The following is a 20774-nucleotide window of genomic DNA, read 5'->3' on the forward strand; positions in this document are numbered from 1 at the left end:
TTTAGTGAGGGGCAGTCTGTCCAGACAGCATAAGGCCTTGCAGTCATAGCCCTTGAATTCAACTTCTTCATAAGCATGGGATTCAGCAGGACTACTTGACTTTTCTAATCCTCCATCTCTGAAACACTGTGGTTTTAGAAACCACCTCCACCCTCTACAGAGAGGGGCTGCTGCTGCACCGGCTGGGGAAGAGCACGCTCCCAGGCTGCTTCACGGCCAGCTGAGGCAGCTTATATTTGTATATCATTAGCATAGAGACCCTTAAGCAGGAGGCTTTCCCTGGTTTTTCACAGCATCCTTTAAGCAACTTTGCAGGTTCCTATGGAAAAAAATCTCCTCAGTGCCTTACTGAGTTCATTTGAAATTCCAAAACTAATGAGGCTTTTGTCTCCCTCTTAACCCAGGAACTATTGTTACCTCTAAAAATAAAAGAGATAATCTGCTAAAGAGCTAAAAATACTGAACTCTGACAGCCTTTTCACACTGATGATTGACACACTTGCACCTTTAATCTTCACAAAGAAAATGCTGAGGCAGGAGCTCCTATGCTCACCTCCCAGCAGCTCTTTCACCAGCTGCCTGCTGGTTGTTCTCCCACTGATTCAAGGGGACCAGCACCGTCTGGTTGGGTCATTAATGCTCAGAATGGGATATTCATCCGGAAGCTATAATGATCACCCAAGGGTGCTTGTGCAACACTGTTTTCAAGAAAAAAGCTCTGTATTTCTTTCAGGAAGAAAATTAGGGAGTGCTTTTGGATAGGACTGCCAAAAAGCCCAGCTATGTGCCCTCTGCCGCAGTCCCCAGGGCTCTAGAACAAACAAAAGCTCTCATATACCATGGTTGGATCTGGGGTGCAAGCTGCATGAATGGGTGAGTGCTTTGAACTGAACAGGAATATAAATTAAATGGACTTAGTTAAGAGGTCCAAAAGGTTTTCCAATTTATCATAAAGAATCCTTGCAATCTCTGTGCAGTGAGCCAAAATACCTGTTTTTCCAAAGCTTGCAGGTCAAACCACACCGTCAAATATTTGCCTCACTTTATTGTTAGAAAAGCTGTGTTGGGCATACATGGCAAGGTTTTGACAGTGGGGAGTGTTGCTGGGGTGGCTTCTGTGAAAAGGGACCAGGTGCTGCCCCATGCTGGACACAGCCATCTCCAGTGGACCCGCTAGAGAACACAGCTGAGCCCACCATCAGTGCTGGTGGCATGTCTGTGAAAACGCATCTAAGAAATAGTAAAAACACCAGAGAAAGATGAGGAGGAGGGAATAAAAAAGAGTGAGAAATGGTGTAAGGAATGCCAAGGTCAGAGGAGGAGGTGGTGCTCCATGATGGAACAGATGTTCCTGAAAAAACTGGAGCACGTGAGAAGAGCCCACATTGGAGCAAGGGAAAAGTACAAGAGGAACAGACCAGGAGAGAAAAAAATCTAAATTTCTATTCTCTGACTGTAGCTGCTCCCCCCAACCCCCATGCCACTCAGAGTAGGGTTAGTGGAACATTCTGGAGTGAAGGAGTGAAGCTGGGCCTGGCAGAAGTGGAGGAAAGATGTTATAATTATCTTTGTGTTTCACTACCAGAATCTATTGGCAATAAATTATTTTCTCCCAAGTCAAATCTGTTTCACTTGCAACAGTAACTTGTAAGCAATCTCCTTGTCTTTATCTCAACCTATGAGCTTTGCTATCCTATTAGCTCACCTGCACTGCTGAGGAGGGCTTGTGAATGAGCAGCTGAGTGGGAGTTCAGCTGTTTGCTGAGACAAACCCACCACAAAAGTGAAACAATCCCAATGTGTCAAGCATGCAAAGAACAAGGACTTTCTCAACCTGGAGCCTCTCAACCCAAGGAAATACTGCAAAAGGTAAGGGCTATTTCATAGAGTTCTACAGTCGAAAAAAAAAAAAAAAAAAAAAAAAAAAGTGATGATTCCCCTGGGGAAATACCACTTCCAGCCTTCACTGATTACTTGTAGGAAGAGGAGGCATCTGCATGTTCACTGAAACTGCTGTCTTTCTGCTGCTCTTTTACAAATCACTGGTGATGGAAGGAGAATTAAAGATTCTCTGACAACAACACCTTATAGAAGCTCTTTTTTGGTTACTTGAGCATGGATTTGCTCAAGTATAAGTTGTGTTCTTTCTACAGAAGCAGTAAATCTGCTTCCTGATTTCATTTCAAGTATAGCACATATAGCATGCTTTCCTAGCTCTAATTATAATGGGATATATTGTTCACTTTTCATAGCTGAAGAGGCTTTTTTTTTTTTTTTTTTATGATATGTTCTCCAAGGCTTGTGGTAGACAGAGGGATATCCTTCACCTTCTCCAACCTCTTTGACAATAAAAAGGCTGAAACAGGGTGGACAGTGAATCAAGGCAGATTTCCACCCATAAACACTCATTCCGGGGAATGACAAGAAGTGAAGAGAGAATGTTTCTCTTGTCCAAGAGATTGTTCCTGCTGTAATGCCATTTCTAACATAAAGAATTCCCCAAGCCTTTACAAGCTACTATGGATTAATCTCTAACTCATTTGTACTCTAGAATGTTTCTGTCCATTTAGGCTATCAAGGGATTTGCTATGGTTCTAATGTGTCGTTATAAAGCATTTTAAAATATTTCTATCTTGCCTTAAATTTTAACTCCATAAAGAACTTTAACTGTATGGTGTAAATTTATGAGAACCATATGAAAGATGTCAAGCTAGAGAAAAAATTCACAGACAATCCAGCAAAAAAATAATAATAAAAAAATAATAAATCATTAGAGTACAACTCACTCTTCAGTGTTCCTGTCTTTTCTCAGTATACCTCCAGGACAAATCACAGGTCGCCTCACTTCCGTCAATCTTATGCATCTGTGCACATTCTGAAGATGGTGGTCACCTCCACAAAATTCTGTGGAGGATTCATTGCTGAGGAGCCTTTCTGCTCCTCAGCACGACCTTGTGAAGTTTTGCAAGATGCAGTGGATTGGAGTTTGTGTTTAAACATCAGACCACCTTTGGAAAAGCAAGGTTGTTTCCACTGATGTAGTTCCAGCTGATGAAGTTCCGTCTTTTCAACTCACATTGAGTCAATGGCAACTCTTCTCTTAGGCTGAGCGCCAGCTCTGTGACCTTTTGAAATAGAAATTAAAGTCAAGTTTTAGTTGCCCACAGTTGACAAGAGACTGTATGGCACTAATGCATGAATTGTATCATACCAGTTATGGCCTCCCATTTAAATCATTCTGTGTGGCTGTACTCTTGCCATTCACATTTATTAACATCTCAAATGAACAAAATAAACCTGTAGATGTTCCAGTGGATAGTCAAAAGAATTTTCAGGCCACTCCCAGCATGACTATGTGACATACGTAACGTGGAATATTTGTGACTGCTTCAGAGGTGCAGAACAGTGGTCAATAAATAATTATTTCTAAATTTTAATTTCAACATTATTCCTATTTTTATTACACTAGCAGAATTGTAATAAAGATTAAATCAGTTGTTAAAGTTTGACTTTATTAGCGTTGTATCCTGGGCTTTGTAATTAAGACAAAAATTAATTCTGGCTTGATTCTTACACCCTTTTTAACAAACCTTTGATGATTTTGGAAAACTACTTCCATTCCATAGAATGGGAGTGCATTTCCCCAAAAGTGTTATATCTCCTCTAAATAAAATGTGTGTTCTCATTCTTATGGATGAATTGTGCAAAATCCTTTGTTTCCTGAGTTGTTTCTGTAGAATTCTCTCCATTATGGGAGATTAGAGACAGGCAGAAGATCTAGAGTACCTCTAAAACATGGTTGTCTAAGCAAGATTTTTCTCGATGCCCTGTTAAAGAGCTTGCAGTCTTACAGGCAAAAGTCTGTTCTCTAGTTGTGTGGTTACTAACATTTCCATAGGCCAGTCCTTTATCTCAGGGCTATTGGACGTGGATTGATGTGTGTCCTGTAGTGTCACTCTTTACAGCTCTCCTGAGGCTTCTCGGACTTTCTCTGTTGGCCTTCAGTTCTTCTTTAGAGCAATTTGCAGGCTGACATCAGAGGAATGCTCTTCTTTCTCCCTCTCTCTCCAACTAATGATTTTTAAAGCCATCCATTTCACTTTGCATTTGACATGAAGGCAAGGAAGTACATTTTAAAAATCACCTATTGGGTAAGTAATAAAAGCTTTGAGCCATTAAATTCATACACGTTTTTCCTTAGCCTTTGCCAAGTTATGTGCAATAAAACAATTTGACTGTCCTTGACCACACTTGATTGTTGACTATCAGAGTAGCATAAGATATCCCTCAGACAGTCTGATTACATTATACTGCAAGATCATATTAAATGTGTCCTACATTTTTGGCTGGGACAGCAGCTAACCATGAAGATAGCGGAACCTTTGATTGTGAGGTATTTCCTTTCTCTGTCCTATATAAGAGGGAGATCTTGTGCAAATTCTTCATAAGATCTCCTGACAGTTCACATTTATTGTTTTCCTTAGCCTGTATTTGTGTGCTGCGTAAGCTGGCAAGCCTGCCCCACTGTGACCCACACTACCAACAAAATTCACTTTAAACATCATGCTGCTGGCTGTATGAAATAGAGTGATTTTAATAGGCTTGCTCAGTGACAGAAATCCATTTCAGATCTTCTCTGGCCCAGCCCTTTTTCATTTAATCAGTCAATAGAGTGCAAAGGGCTTATATGATGCATCCTCAGAAAAGAAATGCATGCTTATACCCTGTTAGATTTTTATTTTTTTAAGATGCTTTTATAAAACTAAGCCAATCCAGATATAATGAAAAGATCTTTCATTTGACATTCATCATTCACATTCATTTGTCATTAACTCACTGATATCGAGAGCAATCACGAGCTCAAAAATTAGAGTAAAACTCACCTTACAAATATTTTCAGCAGAACTGTAACCCTGCTGTAATATCTACATTTCTGTTTAACATAATGTGACCCAAGCTACAGAACACACACACACACTCTTTCAATTTTTAAAGACAGAAAAAACAAAATCATTCTCTCCTGCTGATGAAATACCCAGCTATTCCTTGTTTTTGAGCTATGACCTTCAGGGAATCTTCATTCATAACCAGCAAAAGACACATAGTGGTATTTAATGTGCTGACATTTGTAAAGGCTGAGCCAAGTTCACCATGGAGTTTTCTGAAGGTGTCCTCTGACAAAGGCCAACACAGTGGGAATTATGATGAAGAGGAGTTTATGAGAGCAAAAAGTAGCTCACCCCCATGTCACACACACCTCTCTCAAGTCCCATTTATAAACACACAAAAGGGACAGGGAAGTCTGAAAAGTGGGCGATATCTGCTGAAAATAGAGTGCCAAGACAGGAACAACACATACAGTTGAGACATTAGCCTGGCACATTCCTCCTCTAGCTTCTTCCCATGAAGCGTGGAGAGACTGCGGTCTCTGGCAGTCTTTCTGTTGATCTCAGTGTGGTTCACAGGGCCTCCTATCTTCATTGAAACTTCCCCATTAATAAGTCTTGCAAGCCCAGTGTTATTTTCATTTTACCAAGGAATAAATGAAAGTTGAAGTTGAAGGATTTGTTGAAGGTCATGGAGGCTTTCCTTACCAGAACTGAATTTGGGGAGTTTGTGACTCTTCATCCTCAGATAGAAGGTGAAACTGTTTCTTCATCAACATTTCTAAAATTGCTGCAACATTAAAAACAAAAAGATATCAGGAGGCATCTGTATTTTTATAGTACTTATGGTAACATCACCCACTTTAGCAATGGGTGTATTGCTAACTGCATTATATTAAAAAAATAAAAAAAATAAAAAAATCCTTCTATGCAAAGTCTCTAAAGTCTCTTCCTTGCTTTCTTGCCTGTTGTTCAACCACCATCATGAGAATTAGTACAAATTAAAATAAATATGTTCAACAAATCCAGCAATAACAGTTGCCTGGGTATACATATTATTTCCCTGGATGTGGTCATTCGCTCATACCATAAAGTCTAATTCTGAGAATCAGTTGCAAATATAGGGAGGATTTTCTGCCCACTGACATCTGACCTTGAAGTTTTGAATTGCTGAGTAGGAGCTGAAACCTGACTGTTCATACATTACCAATGCCCAAATTATATAGAGAAGAATGGAGTTCGCAATAAGAGTGGGGTTGAGACAGGCAAATGTTAAGTGTCAAGCACTACATTGAAAGGGCATGCATCTCATAAAATAACAGTCTGTTGATGAAGCAGCAGACAACATTTTGTGTATCTGCTCTATTTTTAACATGCACATTTTAAATGAGACTGTACCAGTTTGAACACTTTTTTTTTTTTTTTCCTATCAAAGACTCATTATTACCATAATTTGTTCCACAGTAAAATCAAATATTCACTAATGTTTTTCATGTCAGAATGACAGGGGGGAATACTATTTTAGCACCACAGCAAATTCCATTAAATACAAGAAGAGTTTAAAGTCTTGTTGTGCATCTCAAGCTCTCATTTTTAATTAGATCTCTTGTATCCTTATTTTCCACCGGGTGTGGGAATCCTTCCGAGCCAAACCCGTCTGGCAAAAGCACAAAACTTACTCACAGACCATGGCTTTATTAGATTAATATGGAAGTGTTACATATCATTGTGGACATAATGCAGCATCTGGAATGCTTTTCTCTCTCTTGCTCACTGTTCTTTCTCCCATTAGCATTAGTAAACAGTATTTTCTCTTTTACCTCTTCATCTAAAGAGTTGTGTATGTCCACAAACCAACTTCTCACCCTCCCCACAAAAGAGGCTGCTTTCGAACTGCAAACCCAGCACCACAGAAGTCTGCAGAAATTATTTTTAATTTTATTTTTGTTCCACTAATGACAGGGGATGAATTTATTAAAGCAGCAACATACAAGAACACCTTGATAGGATGATAGGATATCTCTTCTGATTGCAAAATAAAAAGAGGGTATTATTTTTGCCTTGTGGAAGAAGAGCAATAAGGCCAGGTATAGTAGCTATTGGAAGACTGCAGTGTTGCAGAAGCAGTGAAGGTCCTTGCTTTTAAGTAATGACTTGAATCAGCAAAGTCTTTTGTTGCAAAGGCCAAGGTACTTAGCATGGATTTACATTTGGCTATTCTACTATCAAGCACATCTTATTTTGAAATTGTGTTTTAAAGAGATATTTGAGTTTAATTAACTCTGTTGAGTAATTTCAAAACCAAACAACAAAACCAAACCAAAACAACAACAACCAAAAATATCACCCACTTTCATCACACCTTTAATTCAAGCCATCATATAAAATCCGATAAATCAGCTTGGCCTAGTGGAGAATATGGTGCTATTGATGGAGTGACTAGGTCTTGCACAACACGGTGCTAACACTTCACTGACCTCAGGATGCAAGCTAAGACAACAGCACCATGCTAACTGGAGAGTACCTGGCATGACTGCATCATCCTCACAGCATGCAGCAAGCATGCTCCTGGATGTGGAGGCTATGGACAAGCACAAGCCAAGCAAGCAGTTGTCTAGATTAGCAGGTGGCCAGAAACAGTCCTGCTTTGCCTTCACCAGAGCCCTGAAAATTCATGGTGTTGGTTCAAATAGAAAGGAAGGACAGAATACGTGCGATGACAATGACTATTGTGTTGGCTGGGCAAGAAGAATCAACATTTTTCTTCTGCTTCCTTCAGCCACTGCAGCAGCAGCACCAAACTTGCTTCAGAAAGGCTCCCTGGGTCGCTGTCCTTCCCCATTTCTCACCTTCAACCTCTCTCCTTACAACAGAAGCAGCTGGCCCAGGCCACACTCCTTATTCAGCTCCTCTCTAGGAAACCTCAAACAGCACACCACAACTATCTAGCTCAGGTCACCACCTTTCAAGCAGTAACACTTCTGTTGGGGTCAATAGTCCCTGCTTGATGAAAGCATCACATTAATTTCTCCTTTAGAGTGATCTCCCCAGGCCTGATCTGGCTGACAAAGCCACTGTCTTTCTGCATATTTTGCATAGTGGTTGGCTACTTGTTCTTATAGTTAAATAACAAAATTGCATCCAGTTTATTATTTGTTTTTTTTTGGTTTGTGTTTTTTTTTTTTTTTGGCTTAAATCTTCTTGTCTTAGCTGTTGAAAATGAACCCATTCCCAAAAGTTGCTTAACTACAGCTTTCACAGTCTAAGAGGCAGTGATTTTTTTCAGATGTCTTGGCTACACATTTATCCCTTCATTTCAGCATACCATAGACACTTCTCCTCCGATTCACCTCACATTCCTGCACACAGGTTTTTAAGGCTCTGACCTAAGGAGGGTTTTTTTTTTCTGAAACTGTATCAGACACTTTAGAGTCTAGATGAATACAATCTAGACTTGTGTGTAACATGTGTGGACAGTCTTTCCAAACAAACTGGTCTTGGGTCAGCTAAAGGTTTGGGCTCACCATAAAAAGTCTTATGTGCCAAGGAAAGCAGCTCCCAGAGCAGTGTCCTGGATGGATCTCAGGATGTACAGAACTGAGACATGAGACTGCTTTAGCCAATTAGAGTTCACTGCCCTTCACAGAAAGGACACTGTCCTGTTCCTACTAGTGGACAGAGATATTCCTGCATCTAGTGGGTAGACCCACTTCGTATAGTAGTAAAAGTAGCAGAATCACAAGTCAAAGACTCATGAAGAGCCAGTATTCAGACCTCCTCTCTTGCAACCAGAGATGTGTAAAGGAGACTCATGCAGTCCTGCAGCCACTTAAGCCTCTCTGTGCTGTATATAGTTAAAAGCATATTTTATTTTTTTTCTCAATTTTATTTCATAGACTGGCTAAATGCTGTTTTGTGTAATGATAGGAGCCAGGGGTCTAGCTAAGTGTGTACAGCTATTTCAATTACATTAAAAACCTAATGCCCTCAGTCTGCTGTATGTGAACATTTAAAAATAAAAAATAAAATAAAATAAAAATAAAAAAAAGCCTTCAGCTCAACTGCTCCAAATTACAATTTATTTTGCATTATCAAGAAACATGCTGAGGATCACCTGGAAAGAATAATAATTACCTCATGGTAAGCAGTGCTCTTGGAGCTCTCTACCATGTGCTTATTTTGTCTTATTCAGTATGTATCATTTTGATTTAAAATCATTTCTAATAATTCAGTCATTGCCCTTGGCTTTCATTCTACTTAGGATATCACATAATGCTGCACATGGACTGCTTTCTTTCATTATCCCAGGCCACCCCGAGTTAGACAGCACGCATTAACACTGCACCTCCTATAGGGTAACACATCTAAGCCACAGACTGGAACACAGGGCTCAGTGTGCCAGTAAGGGAGCCACATTTGCATTTATATGCTGGTGCACAGTGACGCTGGGGGAAGAGGTAAGCTGAAGCAGTCACTTGACTCAACCTCTCTAAATAAATGAAGGGGGGAAAAGACTTGATAAATGCATGATAATCAACACAACTGTACACTGAAAGAATTATGGCAGAGAGGGTAAAGAGGAAACAGACATGTCTATTTGTAAAATGCCATCCTAACAAGGAGAGAGCAAGAGTTATAAGATCACTCACCTAAATACCTCCCAGGATGTCTTCTCTGATTAAGGATTTGTGAGAGTTATTGAGTTTTGAATTAGATGCACTTTAATAAAACAGTAGAATGTTCTTATCTGATTGCACCTGTATTGATTGTGTTAAAGAGGTCTATCCTCAGATCAAGGTCAATGATTTTACATAAACTGACTAGCTAGATGGAATCGCTAGCGGTATTTAGAACTCCCATAGTTTGTCCACCCTTTCAGCATATGATACTTCACCATAAAACTTGGAGAGAGAAATCCAATATTCATTCCATATTCTCTGTCTTCTAGCAACATATTACTTTAGTTAAAATATAAAGTTATTTCCAAAAATACCATTCATGTTACTAAACTCTCTAGTAGTGGTTACTGGTAACAGCTAGAAAAGAAATCACATTTTTATGCATCACATTTTTAAACAGCAATGTTTCACAGACTTAAAGAAACATTGCACACTTTGAAACACTGGACTTTATATAACCATCCTTCTTAACTTGATTAAATTGGGACGTTAATCTGATTCATTGTTCCATTAGCTTCAGTAGAGCTGATCCAGCTTTCTACTGTGGTATTAAAATCTGGATGGTTTCTGAGTGATATATTCAAAGATTTCTTCAGTAGCTATACACATATATATTTAAAGCTTTGTACATACATGTGTATATATAGACATATACATGTGTTTGCATAAAGCTTTATAGTCTTTTGGCTCTTTCTGCTTGGGCCCTTGTTACTAGATCTCAGGAGCCCAGGAAGCAAAAGCTGCCAAATGATCCCCAGCTTTGTTAAGGGGTAGATAACAAGCCCTTCAGAGCTTAATGAGAGAGGGAGCTACCACAACACGTTAAAGTCCTAGCAGGCTGCTGAGGCTGGCACCAGCCTGTGTGTGTAGATGTAGGTTGGGGGATAGATCCAGCCTCATCATCAGCTGTGTGGAGAGATCAGCCTCTCGCTTTCAGAGCTGTCTGGGAATGGACCTGGCAGGATGGCCTCCTCCTTATCACTTGCTCCTGACCCCACAGAGGATGAAGCAGAGGAAGAGGTTCAACAGGCTGCTTACTGCTGATGGAGATACAGAGCACAGCAGAGCAGATACTGAAGCTGAGGGTAAAAGCCTTTGGCATGGGCCCAGTGAGCCTGCACTGTGGCTGAGAATGGAAGGAAGCAGCTATAAGCAGTCCCCTCAAAGCTCAGGCTGGAGAAATTCTTGGCTTGTGAGTTTTGCAGATGAGAAGCGATGATTTGTTACCAATAAGCAGGCTGGTGAGATGTACAGGTAAATCTATGCCTCCGCAAACGCTGCAGGAGCGTTCCTCACTTCATAGCAAGGGATGGAAACCAAGCATTAACTGCAAGTAGAGAAAGCTGCCATCACATTTGTAGGTTTGGAAAAAGGACTGGCCAGGATCCACTAACCTGGCTGCTGTCAGAGAAGCTGCTGACAGGCTGAGGTAGAGAACCTGGAGGGGACAGCTGCAGGGGAGCAATGGCTCACTGCTGGGAGAGGCCAGGGGACGCCAGTTGTGCAGGTGCTGAGCCTGCTGGAGGCCCAGATGGTGAGAGACTTCCCAAGTAATACTTCCAAATGTCACAACTGAAATGCTCGTAGGGGAGAGGGATCCCAATACCCATCAAAAGCAAGTTTTGTGCATCACAACATGAAATCTATCAGCAAGGCGAGGAAAATCTGCCACTGCAGCTCTGGATGGAAATGCATTTGGTCCATGTAAAATACAAGTCAAGAGGCTGGTAAGGAACTCCTAGTCTTCCTGGTCAAAATTCAACCCTGCCCATAGGACACAACAGGAAGCAAGTTTACACCATTTGGAGCTTTCCCTGGAAAGTCTCAATTTTTCACATCCCAGATTTCAGAGATCACCTGGCCAAGATAACACACACCCAAAGTGGGGGAAAAAAAGCAAAGCATTCACTAGTTAACTTTAAGCCAAGAAAAGTCACATTTGTCATCCACAGCAAAGAACACCAATAAGAACCCTGTCTCTTCTTCAGCTGGCATGTTTTCACAAAGGGTGGGATTTCATGTGGATGATGCATTGGCTTCCATCTGTTTGTCTTGTTGTCCTGGTGCTGCTAAGTGCTGGGGAGGAGTGAGTGTGTTCATTTGTGGGTTTTCTCCTCCCTATATTCTCACAGTGGAATAAGTGCAGGAGGGAATTAGAGGATGGTGCTTCTCAGCCAGAAGTACACCCAAATGGTTCAGATGAGATGGTGTCCACGCAATACCTGGTGACACAAGTTTCTCTGGTTTAGTTGTTATCGAATCTGCCTCAGCAACCAAATATTCTGTGTCTGCGAACAAGGAAAAGTCGTGATGAATTTTGCTAAAAAACAAAGGCAGAATAAAATACTTATTTCTTATCAGTGATGAGTAGGATCCCTTTTCCTTGCAATTCCACTGAGCTACTAAGATATGAGATACCTAATCCTTTTCTTTCACACATTTGCTGATTTTTTCAGTTCTCACTAATTAACTTAATGCAAGAAAGAATCCGTAGGCTTTTGAACAGGCTCAGTGAGTTGTTTCTCTGCGGTAACAGTTACAGGGCCTAATAAGCACAGAGCTACTGACGCAATTCCAGGCAGCAACATTGCTCTTTTGCTGCTGCTCAGCAAGGATTTTTATTTTTCCTCATTTTGCAGGAATGAGCAGAGGTCTCCTTCCAGCATAGGGCATAGCTTGCTTAGACAGGTCCATATTCTGGGGGCTGGGAGGGAGGGACAGGAACTAGGAGCAAGCGAGGCAGTGGCTTCATAGGAATGTAAGCCACCAGATCAATTCGCTAAATGAAACATAGTAAGCACGTTACTTCAAAGAGATTTGTACCTTGGCAACCACAGATTTTTCAGGCTTGAAGCGTGATGTTTGCCATTTCTCCTAGCCTCGTTTTTACTTCTACGAGCTGCAGATATGAGGTACAAAATATAAAGAGTTTCTTCACATCCCAGGAAGGAAAGGCATGCATTTGTAGGAATCCTCTATGACTTTGAGAATTCAGCCATGCTTTCTTTAAGTGAGGATACAAGGGTATTGCTAGCAGAAATCCCACAGAGGCTCAGGCAAGGTGAAACAGAGAGGCTGGAGGTAAATTCCTGGGCTACTAGCCTGTGCCACATGTCCTGTTGGAAGCCTTGCACTGCCGCTGTTACCCACTCTAGAGAGTTTTAGTTTTGCCCATTTTTACCTGTACAAGCCATGGTCATTTTCAGGGCAGTCAAACCCAGAAGTGCCAGAGCAGGGAAGCCAGAGCAGTCCCAGTGCTTCAGTCAAGAGAGTCAATGCCGAAGGATGGGAACTGAGTCTTTGCTTCGGTTCCTGTAGTGACAAAGGCAAGTTCTTCGGTGCCAACAGATACCCATGTTCATCCTTTCTCCATCCTCTACTTGGACAATTAGACACAATCAGGGCTTTTCTCTGCTAGGAACAATGTAAGAAATAGCAGAGAAACTTTCAGGATGCTGGAGCTCTAGAGATGCAAACATAAACCTGCCATTTGGGCTATGGTCCAAGGAAACTCTCCCAAAGGTATTGAACCCAGGAATCAGAGTTTGCCCGGTTGGACACAAATAAGGGGAAGGTCGGGTGCCTTTTTGCTTTGGAACTGGCAAAGCTTTGAATTTGGATCAGTTATCCTTCAGTTTCTCTTCAACCCTTCCTCACTAGTTTAACCTAAGCAGTGCCAAGCACTTGTTTTTCCACAGCCTTCCCAGCACACCTCTGGACACTAGGGCTGTGGGTGGCAAGGACACCTCAGAGAAGGGCAGAGAAGACAGGCTGAACAAATGACCACTTTTTAGAACTCAGTGAAACTCCTTCAATCTTACCAAACAGTTTGCATTACATATTTGTTTCTGTCTTCACAAGTAGCAGAGCTGGAGACAAGCTTTTTTTTTCCCTTTTTAAATGAAAGGGAAGACAAAGTTATCCCTCAGGATGTCTGTCTTCAATCAATAGAGATACAGCAGTAGGCACTGTGGCTGCAATAAGCCAGATCTAGAAATAACAAGCCAACTCAAATCAAGTATCTGTCAAGTCCCCATCATCTCCTATACTATGAATGCAAATGTCTCCAGTTTCTATAAGCACGCACTGGAAGCAATCAGCATATGTGTTAAAAAAATCTAAAGCCAAGCAAAGAAAGTTCAATGTATGCGCATAAAAGGAAACATCTCAGATCTCTCCTTGAAAAGCTTTCAGGTGTGAAAACATATGGAATATGTTCAGCTCCGAAGCATTTGGTCCCCACTCCAAAAATAAGCATCATCCGTGACATGCTCTTGATAGCCCAGCCAAGGGGGCAAATGAACACGGAGGCTGAGGAGAGGAGGTACTCCATGCACCAACAGTGTCTCGGCTGGCATCCGACACTGCCACCCATGCTGCACCTGCTGTCTGTATCCTCCAAGTGCTCATCTCCAGGCAGCTGTTAAATAGGCTGGCACCTCTTGTCAGCAGCAACTTCAATATGGGGAGGGGAAAGGGGAAGTGGGTTTTTAAAAAAAAAAAAAAAAAAAAAAAAAAAGTCAAAACATACTAAAAGAAAGTAGAAGAAATGGGAAAGCACATCAAGCCTAAACTAGAACAACAAACGAGATAAGCCTGGGGCGGGAGAGGAGGAAATGGAAGATGAGGAAACATACAGCAGCTGTTACTGGAGCTACTCACTGCAAAAAACAAATGCTTCCAGGACTGTCAGTCTTACCTTGTGAGGTGCCCAGCCCTGCCATGACAGGATCACTTAAGCTTAGTTAACAAACCCAGACAGTGCTCTAATTTATAATGCTCATAAACAAGCATTATACATAGAGTTGTGCAGCTCACTATGCTTCTTCTTTGCTAGTACCTTTAAAATCTCCCTTTCCATCTTTAGGAGTTTGCATATATTTCCAAATAAAAAATAATAAATAATAAGAAAAAAAAACTCAAGTCATCAGATGCAGACAAGGCAGAAACCTGTTGACCCTGCAGACTGGGGCCCAGTTTCCCAGCTGTTCTCCACCTCTGCAATCCTTGGGCATAACCTTACTCAGCGAGACACCTCTTCTTCCTCTCTCCTAATTCACCCCAGGAGTGGAGAGGGAAGAGGAGGATGCGGAGGGTACTTCCAAAGGTTGACCTAAGCCTGGTAAGGTTAATTTCTTTAGTTATAAGACAGTGAGACAGGCATTATCTAAAGTACAATTTGGAACAGGATCCTAATTTGGCTAATTAAGATCCCTTCTCTGTGATTCAACCCTTATTCTTTTTCCTGTCATATTGCCTTTGGGGGGAAGACTGCAACAAGAACGAGACCCCATGCTGGAGGGAAAGCTACAGAACCACCAGCACCAGGAGCTGTTTCTGGAGCTTCTTTCAAGTTTTAACTGAGTTGTCAAGTTGTGCTGGTGGGCTCCATCCTTCAGGCTCCTGCACTGCTTTTTGCTGAGTTTTCGTCTTCCCCTGCTCCTGTTTCTCACTTCTTTTTCCCTCCTTTTCCACTTCAGCTTTGCTTCTCCTCAGGAAGCCTCCCACATCCAGCCCTCCTCAAGCCTCAGCACTGTCACGCTGGTTGCTGCTACCTCACTGCTGTCTTCAGCTGTGTGCTTGACATCTGCCCACTGCTGTGCATGGCCAGGCACAACACAAGGGCTGCAGTGCTGAAGGCAGGACCTGTCTGCTGGTTTGTTTGCTTGCACAGAGCCTGGGAAGATGGAGCCTTTTCTTGGTAGATTTTTAGGCACAACCATAGCAAATGGGATCCCCTGAGAAACCCACACAATCATCCCCTCAAAAACAAAATTGTTCCAGGCATCAGGGTCATACAGAAATGCCTGGGGAGTGCTGGGAATGAGACACAAGCATTAAACAGAACACCTTTGTGTGGCTTTGCTTTATAAATGTCCCGCACACATACATAGACACTGATTGTATTTCTGTGTGACTCTGATAAATACGAGGCAATGCTGCTTTATGTCAGCAAGAGTAAGCAAAAGTGATAACAAAAGCAACATGATAAGGAAGCTCACATCAGCAAGACGAAAACATTGTTTTTCTACTTTCTGGAGCTTGTTCACTTTAAAAGCTTGGTTTTCATTTTTCACGTGTGTTAATAATTACGAGCCAAGAAACCCAAGCCTAACACACAGTCTTTCTGCCAAGTGAGCTCCTTAAGGGTGCAAATTTAAAGTCAAGATTATGGTACTGATACAACTAGGGAGGCACTGTGAGCTCCTCTACATTTGTGGAAACAGGCTACATTGGCATAAACATCCTGGTGATAATACAACTGCATTGTACATAGTCTACATAGTGCTTTCAGTATACTATTTTCAAGCCTATATTTAAAGCAGTACAGAAACTGCATGTAGGCAAACCCTTGGGAATATGTTTTTGCTCTTCAAACAATTGTAATCAAAGGAACAATACTGACCCCATTGCAGTCGGTGGGAGTTTCACTTCACATTGTTTTCAGAGTTTCTTTCAGCTTCTAGAGAAATTTCTGTTAAGTCAACAGGCTCTCATGGTGCAAACAGATTTTCGAGGTTAAAAAAAAAAAAAAAAGAGAGAGAGAGAGAAATAAAGAACACCGACTGATCAAAGGCAAATCTATGACTGCATCGCCTACATACACATTAACACCTCATTAACACTACTTGTACCTACAGAAGAAATCAAGCTTGGGAACAGCTCAGGCACAAAGTAAACAAGTCCTAGGTAGAAATCCTGCTTTTTTCTTCCAAGAGTACCAGAAGTAGCAGGTCCTTGATTGCAGAAGCTTTGTTCTTTCAATTTATGAGAACAGAAATGGAAAATTTCACCATTCTGTGACAAAGAGATCCCACATGAGACCTCATAATGATCATGATAAAAACAACAGCAGCAGATCGAAGATAACAGGATTTTTTGTTGTTGTTGTTGCTGTTTTTAACATAGTACCAATTTTACAGTATGGCTAAAATATCAAAATAATTTTTTGAGAAGAACAAAGATCAAAAGCTGGAATTAAAGACACATGAAAGAATAACATAACTTTGCAAATGTTCAGTAGCCCTGAAGGTGAGATAGCATTAAAGATGGGTGATATCTAAAAACCCTTTATTAATAACACTCAGTTCCCAGGGCATTCCTATTTTAACATGATAGCACCTCACCAAAAAGCAGAGCTCCTGATTCCCTCCACCTCCCACCAGCTCAGCCTTCTTTGGAGACCTCTTTAAAACACTGGCCCAGTGGGAAACAAGGTCATTAAAAACACATGGAGGGAGACCATGCCTTGGTGGCTGGGGGAGCTGCAGCCTGGCAGGGCAGTCAGCCAGCCCCATGCTTGCACCTTGCTTGCTGTTTTACTGAGTTCTTCTCTACCTCATCATTAGCAGGCAAAGGGAGAAAATCTTTCTTAGGCCCATGCTGAATTTACACCCATTTCAATTCTCTAAAACCAATTTTGTTAAACCAGATCAGATGTTCTTATGCCGACTTAGCTAAAATCAATTCCTAATTGATTAAAGCCAACTTGAAATAAAATTGTCTAGGCTGTAATAAAGGGTGTCCGTGGCAATTTAACTGACTGGATTTAAAATAACCCCATCAATTAAGCAGCTGCAACTGCTGAGCTTTTCATGGCTGGGTTTGCTTCCTCCTCTGTGCTCAGGAAGCATTAGGTGCAGTGGGGACCTAATCCCTACCCATGTATCCAATTGATGTGCTACTGCAGTAAGGAAATAAGCAACCATAGTGAAGCTCACCATGCAGGGTATCAGGATGGAGATCCCAGGTCTACTCTCAGTTTCCTGGTCAGCCCTGTGCATTCTACAGGCATAATACACTCCTTTCATGCAGGTTAAGAGTGGAGACGGCAAATTCCTGGGGGCAGAAGCCGTCTCGTACCTTGTGCTTGGAGGCTGCTTTCATCAGGGGGATGCACTCTTGTCTGGGCCTCTGAAGTGCTGGCATTAACCAAATATCTGCCTTTTTAAAAGGATAAACACTGTACCTTTCCACCGTGGTCAATTATTTTTTATATAAGCTTGCATGTGTCCATGAGTGTGAGAGAAAATGAATCTGAAGGTTGTTTGTCTCCATTTCAGGCTTCTGTCATGTTCTAAAATCACATGCAGATGGAAGAAAAATAAATAAATCATGGCCATAAACCTGCTGATGGAAGTCAGATGCACTAGCTGGTGTGATTTTGGTTGCTAACTATACATTTGGGGACTTCTGTAGCGAGAGTCTGCAGTGCAGCAGAGCATTAGCACCCACTCGCAGAGTATAGCAGAGGGTCTGGGGAGGTTTGAAATGCTTGGATGTCACCCCAGTCCCTCCTGTATCAGCTGCAGGCCCCCTCAAGCTGGAACCCACACAAGGTTCAGAGTGCTCTCAGTTTTCAGGTGACAGCTCTAATCTGTTTCTAATCTACTCAAAACTTCTGCAGATATTTTGAAGGGTAAGGAAGGCAGCAGAAGGGTTGGGTGCTTGAAGAACTGAACATTTTCTCCCCATGAAAGGAGTACTCCAAAGGTTTTCTGCCTGGCACACTGGTCAGCAATGGGAATGAAGCTGGCTTCACTTTACCACATTTAGGGAGGTGCATCCATATAGGCTAACAGAAGTTAAACAGATCATGTCGCTCAGTCCTCTCTCTGTGTTGCTTATCATTCCTCTGCCAGCCCACAGGGAACTGAAAAATACCCAAACTGCTTAAGTGCTTATTCAGAACAGAAGTGAGCCAAAGCTGGAACTGGTTATGCAAACAATCTTGAACACTGGATTTGCTGGTAAGACAGGATACGCATCCAGGCCACCCAGTCTTTGTTTCTGCAAAACCAAAAATCAGACAGTGATTTTCTCCAAAAGAACCAGAATGTTTCTATGTCTACTTCATTTCCACATTTTGATTCCCTGCTTTACCATACAGCCCACTCAACTTCCCCTCTTCCTGCCAATCACAGCTTCACGCTTCCAACATTTAAATGATTTACATTGCATTAGCCACATAAGAAGGGTTCTCCTTTTTATTACATCCATTTGCAAATCAAAATCTTGTCCTGAAATCCATACAGAACAATGGTAAGGGACTAATGGACAATTAAAAATCTTCTAGTAAATGAAATTTCCTCCCAAAAACAAACAGTTGATTACTTTGATTTTTTTCCATCAGTAACTTCTTTAGCTACTCAATAAATTATTTTTAAATTTCTTTCCTTGAATTCCTTTTTTATGAGAAGTACTCAACTCTGATGAAATTCTGGTGAAAGTGGAATAAGTCACTACTTTCAATACGATCTTGAAGTGAGAAAAATACACTCATATATGTTGATACAAATGTATATGTGTGTGCATGCACTCTTTACACACTGAATTATCCTTATATTAGACATAGATTTGAGTCACACCTTTTGGTTTAGATACAAATTTGAATCTTCTAAAGTTTTAGAGGTGTTTGAATCTAAACTTGTTGCTCAATGCAAAATAAAATATAAATAAATAAATAAAAAGGATCCTATTCAAAATTAAGAATCCATTTAAAGTTCAAACATTTCTCACCAGTAACCTTTCCCTAAGCGGCAATGACATTTGAGGTTTGCAGATGAGACACAGTTGCATGAAAAACATAGAAACATTATGTCTCTACTAAGGTACCATCACAGAATGGCATTCAAATAAGCAACTAGAACTTCTGCCAGCATAAATCACTATATTCCCCCTGAGATTCCTACCCCATGAAAACCAATATACCATGTAAAGGGACACAACAATTTCAAACTCACATTTTTATCCTTCATTGTGAAAGGGAACAATACTAAGTCAATAAAGAAAAATGACAATACATTTGATTCACTTTCTTTAAGCATTTGATGGGATTTTTACTTCTTCCTCTGTGTAATCAGTGAACCTCATTTGTGTGGGTTTTTCACACAGTAACAAAGGACTGTGTAACAAGATTGTGTCTAAATTATCAGAAATAGTGGAAAAGAAGTCAGGAATAGGAAGAAAGGAGCTTAGAAACAAGTGCTATATAAGAGATGCTTTTTATTTTGCAGTTGACCACATTCCAAGCTGAATTTTCCCTTTTCTTAACAACCTTAGTATAGATTTCTCCTAGTTGTAGTTCTGACAATTTAACATAATAAATTATGATACTAACGTGCTAGGATACAGGTGTACTTAATAGCCTATTGAAGGCAATTAAATCCTTGTGAAGGCATGCAGAACAAATTCATGAGAAAATTATGAAAACACCACCCTAATAAATAACTTTAATCCACACAAAACTTGAAGTTTAAATTTTGAGTGTGTGGAAGAGTTAGCTGTAAAGCCACAGGCAGGCTGGACAGCCCTACCAACAAAATGTCGTGTAACTGTGTTGCAGTTAAGCTGGACCAGATGATACGTGTCTCCAAACCTTTGAAGGTGGAGCAGTATCTTGTGATTTTGGAGAAAGAGCATGAATACAGTCACTGGAGGCAACATCCTTCATGTGTCCAGCCTGAGGAGCAGACATCTCCCCACACACCATTACCCACAGGACAGAAACCCACCTCACAAACCTTCCTCGGGTTGTCCTCTTCAGTTGTAAGGGGTCACCATCAAGGGCTGCACCAAAATTCCTGGTTGCACCATCACCCCAGGGCAAGGATGCCATGGAAAAATGGCACAAAGGCCCTGCCCTTGCACACTGCACCTTGACTTTAATTTTAGTAAATCTGAAGCCCAAATTCTGAGTGCGTGAAGGAGTTAGGCATAAATATATACCCATTTCTTGCAAACGATACATTACTAGCACTCAAGAATGAAGATGACACCTATGCAGTCAACAGCAGAAGTTGTTGCTTTGCCAAAATTAAGCACTTATAGCATAGAGCTTGCTTAATTTAAGCATGGTGACTACCTGTGTCTAGCAACTCTAGCCAGGGCCTGGGCCTGGGTCTCAGGCAGGATGAATTCACAGAATCACAGAATTGTAGGGGTTGGAAGGGGCTTTGAAAGATCATTGGATCCAACCCCCTAATTGCTCCTCACAATCCCGCGCCACAGCACAATGGCAGCCACAATGCCTGCCTTTGCCTCTATAGCACTTGCTTTAAAGGCCAGCCTTCTGCCTTCATCAGTTTGATTTGCAGATTACCACAAAGAACTTTGTAAGTTTGCACTTGAATAATAAATACATAAATAAACTGGCATGAATAACACTCCTGGGAAATCAGCAATGAATTGCCAGGTGTATTTCTTACTC

The 20774-nt window shown here is 41.2% G+C and overlaps 2 long non-coding RNA genes across 5 annotated transcripts in view; both read right to left on the reverse strand.

Moving 5' to 3' along the window:
- Positions 1 to 2872, reverse strand: part of LOC116487427 — a 65087-nt gene extending 62215 nt beyond the window's left edge. For all 4 annotated transcript variants that reach the window (XR_004253078.1, XR_004253077.1, XR_004253076.1 and 1 more), the window contains exon 1: positions 2787 to 2872. This is a non-coding gene — a long non-coding RNA (uncharacterized LOC116487427). The remainder of the gene's footprint in view (positions 1 to 2786) is intronic.
- Positions 2873 to 2937: 65 nt separating this feature from the next.
- LOC116487428 lies at positions 2938 to 20764 on the reverse strand. The gene is made up of 4 exons (XR_004253080.1): positions 17287 to 20764; positions 15972 to 16058; positions 5595 to 5676; positions 2938 to 3125 (listed from the first exon to the last, which is right to left on the reverse strand). It is a non-coding gene; the product is annotated as an uncharacterized LOC116487428 (long non-coding RNA).
- Positions 20765 to 20774: the final 10 nt, after the last annotated feature.

Source organism: Aythya fuligula, chromosome 3, assembly GCF_009819795.1.
Source record: "Aythya fuligula isolate bAytFul2 chromosome 3, bAytFul2.pri, whole genome shotgun sequence".
In the NCBI taxonomy this organism is placed as follows: domain Eukaryota; kingdom Metazoa; phylum Chordata; class Aves; order Anseriformes; family Anatidae; genus Aythya; species Aythya fuligula.